This window comes from Salvelinus alpinus, chromosome 7 (genome assembly GCF_045679555.1).
Source record: "Salvelinus alpinus chromosome 7, SLU_Salpinus.1, whole genome shotgun sequence".
Classification (NCBI taxonomy): domain Eukaryota; kingdom Metazoa; phylum Chordata; class Actinopteri; order Salmoniformes; family Salmonidae; genus Salvelinus; species Salvelinus alpinus.
Genome location: NC_092092.1, coordinates 54,639,018 through 54,654,739, shown reverse-complemented (window position 1 = coordinate 54,654,739; position 15,722 = coordinate 54,639,018). Strand labels below are relative to the sequence as shown.

The 15,722-nt window shown below is 45.6% G+C and overlaps 1 protein-coding gene across 1 annotated transcript in view; it reads right to left on the bottom strand.

Moving 5' to 3' along the window:
• LOC139581224 (neuronal acetylcholine receptor subunit alpha-7-like) overlaps nucleotides 1–15,722 on the bottom strand; it is a 70,298-nt gene that overhangs the window by 10,453 nt on the left and 44,123 nt on the right. The window lies entirely within an intron of this gene.

The window sequence follows — 15,722 nt, the reverse complement described above, 5'->3', positions numbered from 1 at the left end:
AATGAAAGCTCTTACAATATTTGATGATTACATTTCTCAAAAACAGGTTATAGGCTACATGTGCACCAAGTCAGAACAGTAGGCAAAATTAAGAGGTGAAAATAAACCAAATTATTAGGGTGAGGCACATGGGCTACTAACAGCTTACTACACAACATACACTTAGTATTACTTTCTTAGCTACAGTATACATATCTTCCTGGCATATTACAGAATTTATGCAGCAGCATACAAGACATTTTTGGACTCCCCTTGTTTTGCTGTGCTCACTTGAACAGGAAGGTGGCGCGACCACACAGCAACTCCACTGAATAGCAGGGTAAGGCTTGCTTTGCAATGCTTGCAGTTAGCCACTGATTCCTTCCAAAACATTTGCGATTTCCAACTTGTTGTGTAATGTTAATGTCCAATGGCCGATGAGCACCAATATGTTTAATCTATCATTATTTCTCTGACAGGGATTAAAAAGGATTTGCCAGGAGATTGTCGACTTGATTCATGATGATGACTGCTAGCTAAGATTTTGAAACTATGATGTTGACATGACCAGTTCAATCAAAGCTACTGTAGATATGTGATTTGGCGTAATTTTATATGTGGCCAAACTTTATTTAAATTGGCAAGTTAGTTAAGAACAAATTATTATTTACAATGACAGCCTACCAAAAGGCAAAAGGCCTCCTGCGGGGACGGGGGCTGGGATAAAAATTTAAATTAAGAAAAATATAGGACAAAACACACATCACGACAAGAGAGACAACACAACACTACATAAAGAGCGACCTAAGACAACATAGCATGGCAGCAACACATGACAACACAGCATGGTAGCAACACAACACGGCAGCAGCACAACATGGTCGCAGTACAAAACATGGTACAAACATTATTGGGCACAGACAACAGCATAAAGGGCAAGAAGGTAGAGACAACAATACATCACGCAAAGCAGCCACAACTGTCAGTAAGAGTGTCCATGGTTGAGTCTTTGAATGAAGAGATTGAGATAAAACTGTCCAGTTTGAGTGTTTGTTGCAGCTCGTTCCAGTCGCTAGCTGCAGCGAACTGAAAAGAGGAGCGACCCAGGGATGTGTGTGCTTTGGGGACCTTTAACAGAATGTGACTGGCAGAACGGGTGTTGTATGTGGAGGATGAGGGCTACAGTAGATATCTCAGATAGAGGAGAGTGAGGCCTATGAGGGTTTTATAAATAAGCATCAACCAGTGGGTCTTGCAACGGGTATACAGATATGACCAGTTTACAGAGGAGTATAGAGTGCAGTGATGTGTCCTATAAGGAGCATTGGTGGCAAATCTATTTTATTTTTGGTGTATTTTTTTTTACCCCTTTTTCTCCCCAATTTCGTGGTATCCAATTGGTAGTTACAATCTTGTCCCATCCCTGCAACTCCCATACGGACTTGGGAGACGAAGGTTGAGAGCCGTGCGTCCTCCGAAACACAACCCAGCCAAGCCGGACTGCTTCTTGACACAATGTCTACTTAAACCGGAAGCCAGCCGCACAAATGTGTCGGAGGAAACACCGTACACCTGGCGACTGTGTCAGCGTGCATTGCGCCCGGCCCGCCACAGGAGTCGCTAGTGCGCGATGGGACAAGAACATCCCTGCCGGCCAAACCCTCCACTAACCCAGAAGACGCTGGGCCAACTGGTGCGCTGCCCCATGGGTCTCCCGGTCGCGGTCATCTGCAACAGAGCCTGGACTTCAACCAGGATCTCTAGTGGCACAGCTAGAACTGCGATGTAGTGCCTTAGACCACTACGCCATTCGGGAGACCCGTCTTGGTGGCAAATCTGATGGCCAAATGGTAAAGACCATCTAGCCACTCGAGCGCACCCTTACCTGACAATCTATAAATTACGTCTCCGTAATCTAGCATGGGTAGGCTGGTCATCTGAATCAGGGTTAGTTTGGCAACTGGGGTGAAAGAGGAGCGATTACTATAGAGGAAACCAAGTTTAGATTTAACTTTAGCCTGCAGCTTTGATATGTGCTGAAAGAAGGACAGTGTACCATTGGGCAATACTCCCTTGTACTTGTATGAGGTGACTACCTCAAGCTCTAAACCCACAGAGATAGTAATCACACCTATGGGGAGAGGGGCATTCTTCTTACCAAACCACATGACCTTTGTTTTGGAGGTGTTCAGAATAAGGTTAAGGGCAGAGAAATCTTGTTGGACACTAAGAAAGCTTTGTTGTAGAGCGTTTAACATAAAATCCAGGGAGGGGCCAGATGAGTATGACTGTATCATCTGCATATAAATAGATGAGAGAGCTTCCTATTGCCTGAGCTACGTTGTTGATGTAAATTGAGAAGAGCGTGTGGCCTAGGATCGAGCCTTGGGGTACTCCGTTGGTGACAGACAGTGGTTGAGACAGCAGATGTTCTGACTTTATACACTGCACTCTTTGAGAGAGGTAGTTAGCAAACCAGGCCAAAGCCCGTCAGATACACCAATACTCCTTAGCCGGCCCACAAGAATGGAATTGTCCACTATATCGAAAGCTTTGGCCAAGTCAATATAAATGCAGCACAACATTGCTTAGAATCAAGGGCAATGGTGACATCATTGAGGACCTTTAAGGTTGCAGTGACACATCCATAACCTGAGCGGAAACCAGAATCCATGCCAGAGAGAATACTATAGACATGAAGAAAGCCAGTCAGTTGATTATTGACAAGTTTTTTCAACACTTTTGATAAACAGGAAATAGGCCTATAACAGTTAGGATCAGCTTGATCTCACCCTTTAAATAAAGGATGCACCGTGGCTGCCTTCTAAGCAATCGGAACCTCCCCAGAGAGGAGAGACAGGTTAAAAAGGTCAGAGATAGGCTTGGTGATGATAGGGGCAGCAACCTTCAAGAAGATAGGGTCTTTTACCCAGATGTTTTTTTGGGGTCAAGTTTAAGGAGCTCCTTTAGCACCTCAGACTCAGTGACAGCCTGCAGGGAGAAACTTTGTAGAAGGCAGGGGGAAAAGAGGGAGGAGCATCAGGGCTAGTCGCATTAGAAGGGGTGGGAGATGAGGAAATGTTGGACGGGCAAGGAGGCATGGCTGAGCCAAATAGAAATCCTGACTTAATGAAGTGGTAATTAAAGAACCCGGCCATACGCTCCTTGTCAATAACAACCACATCATCAACATTAAGGGACATGGGCAGCTGTGAGGAGGATTTATTCTTCAGGTCTTTAACCGTTTTCCAGAACTTCTTGGGGTTAGACCCACAGAGAGAGAACTGCTCCTTAAAGTAACTAACTTTGACCTTCCGGATAGCCTGAGTGCACTTATTTCTCATTTGCCTGAACGAGAGCCAGTCAGCCTGAGTATGCGTGTGTCAAGCCTTTCACCAAATGCAATTCTTAAGTTGGAGTAACACTGCAAGATCACGGTCGAACCAGGGGCTGAACCTATTTTTAATTCAAATTTTCTTTATGGGGGGCGTGTTTGTTAACAACACCACTGAAAATATCAAAAAGAAGGTTCAAGCATCTTCAACAGAGGGGATCAAGCTGATGCTATACCAATTTACAGAGGCCAGGTCATGAAGGAAGGCTTGCGCATTCAAGTTTCTTAGCAAGCGTCTATGACAAATCAGGACAGGTCGTTTCACTGAGCAGCCATTATGAACACAGGCTGTAAAACAGTGATCACTAAGGTCATTACAGAAAACACCAGACTGATACAGTTGAAGTTTACATACACTTAGGTTGGAGTATTTAAAACTTGTTTTTCAACCACTCCACAAAATTCTTGTTAACAAACCATAGTTTTGGCAAGTCAATTAGGACATATACTTTATGCATGACACAAGTAATTTTTCCAACAATTGTTTACACACAGATTATTTCGCTTATAATTCACTGTATCACAATTCCAGTGGGTCAGAAATGTACATACACTAAGTTGACTGTGCCTTTAAACAGCGTGGTAAAGTCCATAAAATTATGTTATGGCTTTAGAAGCATCTGGTAGGCTAATTGACATAATACGAGTCAATTGGAGGTGTACCTGTGGATGTATTTCAAGGCCTACCTTCAAACTCCTCCTTGTTCATACTACATAATCCCTTCCTTATGAATTAACATTATTAATCAGATATAATAAGACAGTGAAGAGTTCAATTAGTTATAGTTTTATCTAAATGTAGACATTGTTTTAGTCATTATTCATAAAATTCCTAACACAAAGTCAAGGTATTGGAGTGGCCATCACAAAGCCCTGACCTCAATCCTATAGAACATTTGTGGGCAGAACTGATAAAGCATGTGCAAGCAAGGAGGCCTACAAACCTGACTCAGTTACATCAGCTCTGTCAGGAGGAATGGGCCAAAATTCACCCAACTTATTGTGGGAAGCTTGTGGAAGGCTACCCAAAAAGTTTGACCCAAGTTAAAAAATTTAAAAGCAATGCTACCAAATACGAATTGAGTGTATGTAAACTTCTGACCCACTGGGAATGTGATGAAAGAAATAAAAGCTGAAATAAATAATTTTCTCAACTATTATTCTGACATTTCACATTCTTAAAATAAAGTGGTGATCCTAACTGACCTAAAACAGGGAATTTTTACTATGATTAAATGTCAGGAATTGTGAAAAACTGAGTTTAAATGTATTTGGCTATGTAAACTTCCGACTTCAACTGTACCTATCGGGATTATTTGTGAGGATAACATCAAGGAGAGAAGCCTTTTCTGGGTGTTAGGAGTCCTTGTGGGATTGGTAATAATCTGAGAAAGATTTAGGGAGTCCCATTGCTTTAGGACTTGGTCAGGGGGTTTAAGCATATCCCAGTTTTGGTCACCTAGCAGGACAAATTCAGACTTGGTGTAAGGGGCCAGGAGAGATCTTAGGGCAGGTAGGGTACAGGCCGGTGCTGATGGAGGACGAGAACACCCAGCAACAGTCAACAACGAGCTATTTGGTAAAGATTGCCACTCCCCCACCTTTGGAAGATCTGTCTTGCCAAAAAAGGTTATAACCAGGAAGGTTAGAATCAGTATTCAAAACACTCTTCCTTAACCACGTCTCAGTAATGACCAACACATCTGGATAGGAGTTGTGAACCCACACTTTCAATTGATCCATTTTAGCTAATAAGCTTCTAGTGTTAACGTGCAGAAAACCCAGGCTTTTACGAGAGCAGAAATCAGTGAAGCAGATATCATAGCACAGTCAGAAGTCAGAATTGAGGCTAGCGACAGTAGATGGGTGCACATGCACATTTCCAGATATCATCAGCAGTAATACAATCAAGGCACGGCAGAGGACAGGGAGAGCTCTGCGGTGTTGATTTATGACATTTGAATGTGCATTAGATTGCAACAAGATCATATTGTACAACAATTTTATAAGGTAACATGAATACAAAACCGTCAAGAGGTGGTTGGAATAGAATGGGAGGCCAAAAGTCTGTGTAACCAATAGAGTCAGAGTCCCGAGTGTGGGAACAAACATAGTCTGTCCCACGGTTGGCTAAAAAAAGAAAGTTCATAGTCAACAAAGCATGCAGGGGTCATGAGGCAAATAGCAAAATGTACATTACATTTACATTTAAGTCATTTAGCAGACGCTCTTATCCAGAGCGACTTACAAATTGGTGCATTCACCTTATGATATCCAGTGGAACAACCACTTTACAATAGTGCATCTAACTCTTTTAAGGGGGGGGGGGGTAGAAGGATTACTTTATCCTATCCTAGGTATTCCTTAAAGAGGTGGGGTTTCAGGTGTCTCCGGAAGGTGGTGATTGACTCCGCTGACCTGGCGTCGTGAGGGAGTTTGTTCCACCATTGGGGTGCCAGAGCAGCGAACAGTTTTGACTGGGCTGAGCGGGAACTGTACTTCCTCAGAGGTAGGGAGGCGAGCAGGCCAGAGGTAGATGAACGCAGTGCCCTTGTTTGGGTGTAGGGCCTGATCAGAGCCTGAAGGTACGGAGGTGCCGTTCCCCTCACAGCTCCGTAGGCAAGCACCATGGTCTTGTAGCGGATGCGAGCTTCAACTGGAAGCCAGTGGAGAGAGCGGAGGAGCGGGGTGACGTGAGAGAACTTGGGAAAGTTGAACACCAGACGGGCTGCGGCGTTCTGGATGAGTTGTAGGGGTTTAATGGCACAGGCAGGGAGCCCAGCCAACAGCGAGTTGCAGTAATCCAGACGGGAGATGACAAGTGCCTGGATTAGGACCTGCGCCGCTTCCTGCGTGAGGCAGGGTCGTACTCTGCGAATGTTGTAGAGCATGAACCTACAGGAACGGGTCACCGCCTTGATGTTAGTTGAGAACGACAGGGTGTTGTCCAGGATCACGCCAAGGTTCTTAGCACTCTGGGAGGAGGACACAATGGAGTTGTCAACCGTGATGGCGAGATCATGGAACGGGCAGTCCTTCCCCGGGAGGAAGAGCAGCTCCGTCTTGCCGAGGTTCAGCTTGAGGTGGTGATCCGTCATCCACACTGATATGTCTGCCAGACATGCAGAGATGCGATTCACCACCTGGTTATCAGAGGGGGGAAAGGAGAAGATTAATTGTGTGTCGTCTGCATAGCAATGATAGGAGAGACCATGTGAGGATATGACAGAGCCAAGTGACTTGGTGTATAGCGAGAATAGGAGAGGGCCTAGAACAGAGCCCTGGGGGACACCAGTGGTGAGAGCACGTGGTGCGGAGACAGATTCTCGCCACGCCACCTGGTAGGAGCGACCTGTCAGGTAGGACGCAATCCAAGCGTGGGCCGCGCCGGAGATGCCCAGCTCGGAGAGGGTGGAGAGGAGGATCTGATGGTTCACAGTATCAAAGGCAGCCGATAGGTCTAGAAGGATGAGAGCAGAGGAGAGAGAGTTAGCTTTAGCAGTGCGGAGCGCCTCCGTGACACAGAGAAGAGCAGTCTCAGTTGAATGACTAGTCTTGAAACCTGACTGATTTGGATCAAGAAGGTCATTCTGAGAGAGATAGCAGGAGAGCTGGCCAAGGACGGCACGTTCAAGAGTTTTGGAGAGAAAAGAAAGAAGGGATACTGGTCTGTAGTTGTTGACATCGGAGGGATCGAGTGTAGGTTTTTTCAGAAGGGGTGCAACTCTCGCTCTCTTGAAGACGGAAGGGACGTAGCCAGCGGTCAAGGATGAGTTGATGAGCGAGGTGAGGTAAGGGAGAAGGTCTCCGGAAATGGTCTGGAGAAGAGAGGAGGGGATAGGGTCAAGCGGGCAGGTTGTTGGGCGGCCGGCCGTCACAAGACGCGAGATTTCATCTGGAGAGAGAGGGGAGAAAGAGGTCAAAGCACAGGGTAGGGCAGTGTGAGCAGAACCAGCGGTGTCGTTTGACTTAGCAAACGAGGATCGGATGTCGTCGACCTTCTTTTCAAAATGGTTGACGAAGTCATCAGCAGAGAGGGAGGAGGGGGGAGGAGGATTCAGGAGGGAGGAGAAGGTGGCAAAGAGCTTCCTAGGGTTAGAGGCAAATGCTTGGAATTTAGAGTGGTAGAAATTGGCTTTAGCAGCAGAGACAGAAGAGGAGAATGTAGAGAGGAGGGAGTGAAAGGATGCCAGGTCCGCAGGGAGGCGAGTTTTCCTCCATTTCCGCTCGGCTGCCCGGAGCCCTGTTCTGTGAGCTCGCAATGAGTCGTCGAGCCACGGAGCAGGAGGGGAGGACCGAGCCGGCCTGGAGGATAGGGGACATAGAGAGTCAAAGGATGCAGAAAGGGAGGAGAGGAGGGTTGAGGAGGCAGAATCAGGAGATAGGTTGGAGAAGGTTTGAGCAGAGGGAAGAGATGATAGGATGGAAGAGGAGAGAGTAGCGGGGGAGAGAGAGCGAAGGTTGGGACGGCGCGATACCATCCGAGTAGGGGCAGTGTGGGAAGTGTTGGATGAGAGCGAGAGGGAAAAGGATACAAGGTAGTTGTCGGAGACTTGGAGGGGAGTTGCAATGAGATTAGTGGAAGAACAGCATCTAGTAAAGATGAGGTCAAGCGTATTGCCTGCCTTGTGAGTAGGGGGGGAAGGTGAGAGGGTGAGGTCAAAAGAGGAGAGGAGTGGAAAGAAGGAGGCAGAGAGGAATGAGTCAAAGGTAGACGTGGGGAGGTTAAAGTCACCCAGAACTGTGAGAGGTGAGCCATCCTCAGGAAAGGAACTTATCAGGGCGTCAAGCTCATTGATGAACTCTCCAAGGGAACCTGGAGGGCGATAAATGATAAGGATGTTAAGCTTGAAAGGGCTGGTAACTGTGACAGCATGGAATTCAAAGGAGGCGATAGACAGATGGGTCAGGGGAGAAAGAGAGAATGTCCACTTGGGAGAGATGAGGATCCCAGTGCCACCACCCCGCTGACCAGAAGCTCTCGGGGTGTGCGAGAACACGTGGGCAGACGAGGAGAGAGCAGTAGGAGTAGCAGTGTTATCAGTGGTAATCCATGTTTCCGTCAGTGCCAAGAAGTCGAGGGACTGGAGGGAAGCATAGGCTGAGATGAACTCTGTGTACATGAAAAAAAATAGCGACTTGGGGCTAGCCATTGTAAGTTCAGAGTCACTTGTGTGCTGGAGGCGCTTGAAAGCTCGGGAGACCTTGAGCCTTCTTGGATGGGCACTTCTAATGTAACTCTATGGCAGCATCCAAGGGGCTTGAATTTTCTAGCGTCCCCATGAGTGACGGAACACTGAGCCAATCACGGCGCAACGCTCCGTATTTCCTGCTGGCTTGCCCCACCACCACCAGCACTGAGCTAGGCTGAAACGCCAGCGTTTTGGAGCTGCCTTAGTCAAAAAAAAAAAAAAAAAAGAGACCATGTTTGTATGCGGCTTTATTAACTCAATTATATACACTACCTTTCAAACGTTTGGGGTCACTTAGAAATGTCCTTGTTTTTGAAAGAAAGCACATTTTTTGTCCGTTAAAATAACATCAAATTGATCAGAAATACAGTGTAGACATTGTTAATGTTGTAAATTATTTTTGTTGCTGGAAAAGGCTGATATTTCATGGAATATCTACATTAGCGTACAGAAGCCCATTATCAGCAACCATCACTTCTGTGTTCCAATGGCACGTTGTGTTAGCTAATCCAAGTTTATCATTTTAAAAGGCTAACTGATCATTAGAAAACCCTTTTGCAATTATGTTAGCACAGCTGAAAACTGTTGTGCTGATTAAAGAGGCAATAAAAGAGGCCTTCTTTAGATTAGTTGAGTATCTGGAGCATCAGCATTTGTGCGTTCGATTACAGGCTCAAAATGGCCAGAAACAAAGAACTTTCTTCTAAAACTTGTCAGTCTATTCTTGTTCTGAGAAATGAAGGCTATTCCATTCGAGAAATTGCCAAGAAACTGAAGATCTCGTACAACGCTGTGTACTACTCCCTTCACAGAACAGCGCAAACTTGCTCTAGGGTTAGAGTTGAACCAGGATGTGGACATGAATCTAGGGTTAGGGTTGAGGCTCGGGTTGAACCGGGATGTGGACATGAATGTAGGGTTAGGGTTGAACCAGGATGTGGACATGAACGTAGGGTTAGGATTGAGGCTAGGGGTTAGGGTTAAACCGGGATGTGGACATGAAGCTAGGGTTAGGGTTGAGGCTCGGGTTGAACCGGGATGTGGACATGAATGTAGGGTTAGGGTTGAACCAGGATGTGGACATGAATCTAGGGTTAGGGTTGAGGCTAGGGGTTAGGGTTAAACCGGGATGTGAACATGAAGCTAGGGTTAGGGTTGAGGCTAGGGTTAGGGTTGAACCAGGATGTGGACATGGGTTGAGGCTAAGGTTAGGATGGAACCGGCATGTGGACATGAAGCAAGGGTTAGGGTTGAGCCGGGATGTGGACATGAAACTAGGGTTAGGGTTGAGGCTCAGGATGTGGACATGAATCTAGGGTTAGGGTTGAGGCTAGGGGTTAGGGTTAAACCGGGATGTGGACATGAAGCTAGGGTTAGGGTTGAGGCTAGGGTTAGGGTTGAACCAGGATGTGGACATGGGTTGAGGCTAAGGTTAGGATGGAACCGGCATGTGGACATGAAGCAAGGGTTAGGGTTGAGCCGGGATGTGGACATGAAACTAGGGTTAGGGTTGAGGCTCAGGATGTGGACATGAAGCTAGGGTTAGGGTTGAGGCTCAGGATGTGGACATGAAACTAGGGTTAGGGTTGAGCCGGGACGTGGACATGAAACTAGGGTTAGGGTTGAGGCTCAGGATGTGGACATGAAGTTAGGGTTGAGGCTCAGGATGTGGACATGAAGCTAGGGTTAGGGTTGAGGCTCGGGTTGAACCGGGATGTGGACATGAATGTAGGGTTAGGGTTGAGGCTCGGGTTGAACCGGGATGTGGACATGAATGTAGGGTTAGGGTTGAACCAGGATGTGGACATGAATCTAGGGTTAGGGTTAAGGCTCGGGTTGAACCAGGATGTGGACATGAAGCTAGGATTAGGGTTGAACCGGGATGTGGACATGAAGCTAGGGTTAGGGTTGAATCGGGATGTGGACATGAAGCTAGGGTTAGGGTTGAGGCTAGGGGTTAGGATTGAACCGGGATGTGGAAATGAAGCATGGGGTTATTGTTGAACCGGGATGTGGACATGAAGCTAGGATTAGGTTTTAGGTTAGGGGTTAGGGTTGAACCGGGATGTGGACATGAAGCTAGGATTAGGGTTAGGGTTGAACCGGGATGAGGACATGAAGCTAGGATTAGGGTTAGGGTTGAACCGGGATGTGGACATGAAGCTAGGATTAGGGCTGGGGGATGGATCCAGTGATTAGGTGGGACTGGGACTGGGGTTGAAGTTGTAGTTGGAGCGACTGGGTGTAGAATCTTACCTGTGTGAATGAACCATTATCAGATATGATCAGACACACAAAAACACATCCACAATGTCACTAGCACAGGTAGCACAGTAGCAGAATGAAAACACATCCATAATGTCATTAGCACAGTATCAGAAATGAAAACACATCCACAATGTCACTAGCACAGGTAGCACAGTATCAGAAAAGAAAACACACACTGCGGGTCCTATGGGGCCCACCCTCCCTTCCCCTTCTGTCAGGGGTCCATCCCCAGCAGTGGAACCCAGCAGTGGAAACCCATTAAGGCACCTGACAGTTCTATTCAGACCCCTATCAACGACCACTTATCCCGCAGACAACCACGAGACACCCCAAGCGCTAACGTAGACGCGCCTGGGAACGCAGTCCTCAGGTTTACACACTCATTCAGCGCGGTGACAGGCCGAGCCTGAGAGAGGATTTACTGATTACCCCCGTCTCCCTATCTCTCCTTCCTGCTCCACTCAGTAGGATGAATGATCTACCTTTTCAGAGTTTAGTAGCGTCATCAATTTCTCGTTTCGTGTCAGTGTGTTATCTGTGCTGGTCGGCCAGGAGACGTGTGTGTCTGTGTATGTGTGTATGTGTCTGTGTTGTGGGGCAGGGGAGATAGGGCTGCATGGGCAGGGCTGTTGGGGCTGTGTGTCGCTGCCATCCCTGGCTCATTGAATTATTCAGACCTCTGCTTCATTGTGTCAGAAAGCTTCTGCCCACGTTCCACTGCAATCAGCACGCATATCAGCTAGTGTGTGTGTGCCAGAGAGCGCATGTACACACACAACACAAAACAGGGAACATCAAACAACACAAACATAATCCAGAAACTGACAAAACACACCCCAAAGAAAGAAGCGCGTTAACACACAATGGGACAGGTGATACCCCTGAAAGAAGGCACAGAGAGCGGGGGCACAGAGTTTAAATCACACACACACACACACACAGAGAGAGAGAGAGAGAGAGAAGCCCTAGACATGTGTCCTAGACATGTGAAAGGGGACAAAGCATTCTGGCGACACACAGAGATCAGACAAACAACGGAGGTAGTGACAGGTTGCTGCAACCAGGGGACGTGAGTCACCTTGCTGTCTTCTCCACTTACTCAACACCTCATTCTGCACCTCCACGCACGCATGGTAATGAGATGGGGCAGCTCAGAGAGAGAGATTAAACCTAATGAAAGAGAGAAGAAGAGAACATTCTCTTTGGAGGTCCAGCCAGGGTTCTATGTTCTTGCTCTCTTCAGCAGCTGAGGGTATAGTATGGCTAATGCCTCTCTGAAACAGAGTAGAAGTTATCCAAGCACATTATTTTGGATGTGCCTTCCCTGCACCCAGATCATTAGGATCAGGCATACAGGGAGACAGCCCCAGGGGCCTGAGGAGTTGGTGTGGGGATATGTCCCTCTCTATCTCTGCATGCCTATCACGCTGAGCATCAGTGTGATGCCAAGGTGAGCCTCATCTCCATATGTTCCCAGTATAAATACACAGACACACAATACTCAGTACAGAGAAGGAAGGGGGGGTCTCAAATCTATTTTCTTAAAACTGCATAGTCGGTTAATTAAGGGCTTGTAAGTAAGCATTTCACTGTAAGGTCTACACCTCTTGTATTCGGCGCATGTGACAAATAAAGTGTGATTTGATTTGAAGAGAGAGAGAGAGGGATTATCTCTCTCTATTTTTAAACGGAATGTGTCCATTCACATTGCTGTCATAGTCACAGCGGCAGGTAGCCTTGCGGTTAAGAGCGCTGGGCGAACCACCGCAAGTTGGAGGTGAAAAATCTGTCGATGTGCCCTTCAGCGAAGCACTTAACCCTAATTGCTCCTGTAAGTCACTCTGGATAAGAGAGTCTGCTAAATGACTACAATTTATTTGAGAGTATGCTTTGCCAAGGCTAGACACACACACACACACACACACACACACACACACACACACACACACACACACACAGAGGTCTATGCAGTTGAGACACACAGATGGCAGATAACACTTCCAAGTATCTCCTGTGGATGGCTGCCTGTCTGAAGTCATTTGAGTTTTATATGAGATCTGGACAGACGTGTACAAACACCTCCATTTATTATTGCAGATAGCATGGGAGACGAACAGCCCCACCAAATAAGAATGGCAATTTGTCAACACACCCCTAATATATATGATTGTAATAGGCAGTGCTACTCAATGTCCTGCGGTGTAACTATGTTACAGTATATCTGGGCTATGTGTGCACTATAGTTGATTGCTAGTGATATGAAGACGTGTGCAGTAATGTTAGTGTTATTGTTCTGGTCTCTACTGTGCAGCGTGTGCATGTCCCGTCTGGCTCCTTGAGTTGGATGTCCTTGGTCTGATCGATCCAATGAAAACAGTGACTTTTCCCTGTCCTTCCCTAACGAGGGAGATGGTCATGTAGTAACTGATCTAATGGTGATTAAAGTCTGTCTGATGCTGATTCACGTCTACACAAGGTTATGGCATGAGATGTGTGTACTTGTCACTGTAGAATTGTCAGTGCTCACATGAAAAAATACTACAGTTTACTACATAGTGTACTGTAGAATACTATACTACACACTAATATCCCTCGATCATGTGTAGTACTTACTATAGAATGTTGTAGAATACTATAGTAAATACTACAGTATACTACAGGCCGCAAAAACACTTCAGTGAATACTACAGTAATGTCCGCATGTCACGGTCGTCATAATAACTGGACCAAAGCGCAGCGTGATCTGGGTTCCACATCTTTATTGCTATGTGAACTTCAAAACAAAACAATAAACGAACAAAACGAAACGTGAAGCTACAATAATGCTCATAGTCAAGATCCCACAAAGCACAATGGGGAAATGGCTGCCTAAATATGATCCCCAATCAGAGACAACGATAAACAGCTGCCTCTGATTGGGAACCATATCAGACCAACATAAATCATTAATCACCTAGATAACCCACCCTAGTCACTGTCACGCACCCAACCAACATAGAGAATAAACAGCTCTCTATGGTCAGGGTGTGACACCGCAAAGAACTCTTATAGTAAATAGTTCAGTATACTACAGTCTGCAAAAACACTACAGTAGTTACTATAGTATACACTTCAATATTTATACTATAGTAAACTGTAAATACTCCTTTAGTCCACAAAAACACTACAGTAATTACTACAGTACACTACAGTCCGCAAAAACACTACAGTAATTACTATAGTATTTGTACCATAGTACAATGCTCAGTGTGAATGTACCTTTTCCTGAGATTAGCTATACGTGTCATGTTTGAATTGTTTTTGCGTAATACAGTAACATATAGCCTTTCACACCCCCATGCTATTACATTCAGCACATAGTGTTTACGAAGCACGTTACTAATAAGGATTCATTCAAGGATTCCTTCACGGCAATTTATCAATGGAATCAACCACATTGAAGTCTAATCCTGCTATGTGCTGAGTAAATAACAAACAGCAATCAGAGACGTGTTCAACGTCCTTTTCATCCCCCAGCCCTTGGCGGCTGAATATCAGACAGACTGAGATACGAAAGGATCGTTCAGAGGGGAAATGAATGAAATGGAATGCAGAAAAAGAATGCATAATCTGTCACATGCTGTTGATCCTTCCATTGTATGTGCCTATAGAACCCTCCACACTCAAATGGTCTTTTGATGAGATACATGGGATGTATTGAACTGACTCATTAAGGCTCTCGTTAATTAAACGCAATAGAAGTGAATACATTCATTATTGCGTTTTCTCATCTCAAAAGCATGCTAATGAGACTGGGTTCCTCTGCTATACACCGCTGTCAGACTAGCGTGTTATTGCTTACGCATTCATGACGAACGGTTCAATGGCGTATGTTATGTCACGAAAGTCTGCTGTGTCTATATGTGTCTGTGTGTCGATATCATTGAAGCAGACTTGCAAATTTGAACTTCCCTTTTGGGGCAGCTAAACCGCAGCAACACTCTGAAACTGGTTCTCCTCGACAGCTCCATTATATTAGAGGGTCGTGACATGATCTACAAGGTTAACTCTGCTCTTATGGTGCAATTCGTCAACATCTGTGATGTTTACGTCACATGACCCAAACCAATGACCCTAACCGTCACGTAACTTCTTTAAAGCATCGTAAATGAGTGCATGCCAAAGAATTGTGAGAGCATGTTATTTTATGCGAAGAATAGAAGAGAACAGACGCATTTTACATGAATGAAAAGTATGTTTCCTGTTACCTTTGACCTTTTTGGACGTGGTGAGGAGTGAAGAGGTTAGGTGAAGAGAAGACGGGTGAGATGGGGAGAGATGTAATCCCTTTTCCATATGCAGCAGTGCTTTTAAAATCAGGATTAAATACCCATTGTTTCTCTCCTTAATCCTGTGATCATGTGATGCTGTGGTGTTGTGTGTGTGTGTGTGTTTGGTGTGTACGCGCATGGAGATTGTAATTAAGCAATAATACACTCAAGTCCATATGTTATGACATTTTTATCATGGCTGTGACGTAGTCATAGCCACGTGGCAAAGCCGACAAGTTACCAGCATTAAATAGCAAGATTATTATTTTAATTTTTTACCTGATGCTACATTCACTAACACTGGTTGTCAAGTGCAATTTTAGTTGTTCTCTGGTCTTTAGTTCTATGTCTATTGACTGCCATGTAAAGCAAAACTAAACAAGCGCTGGTTGATCGTTCTGGGAACTTTGCAGGTTGCTGGCCAACTACACAGCAAACTAGGTGCGTTTCATGTTGTTTTACCAGTTTTGATGCTGATTGGTGATTTGGACCGGCTGAGAAAAGCTGCATTCCTCTCTCCTCTGCCGACACATTCATTAATACGAGAGACTGTAGAGATCGAATTTGAATATTGCAAAA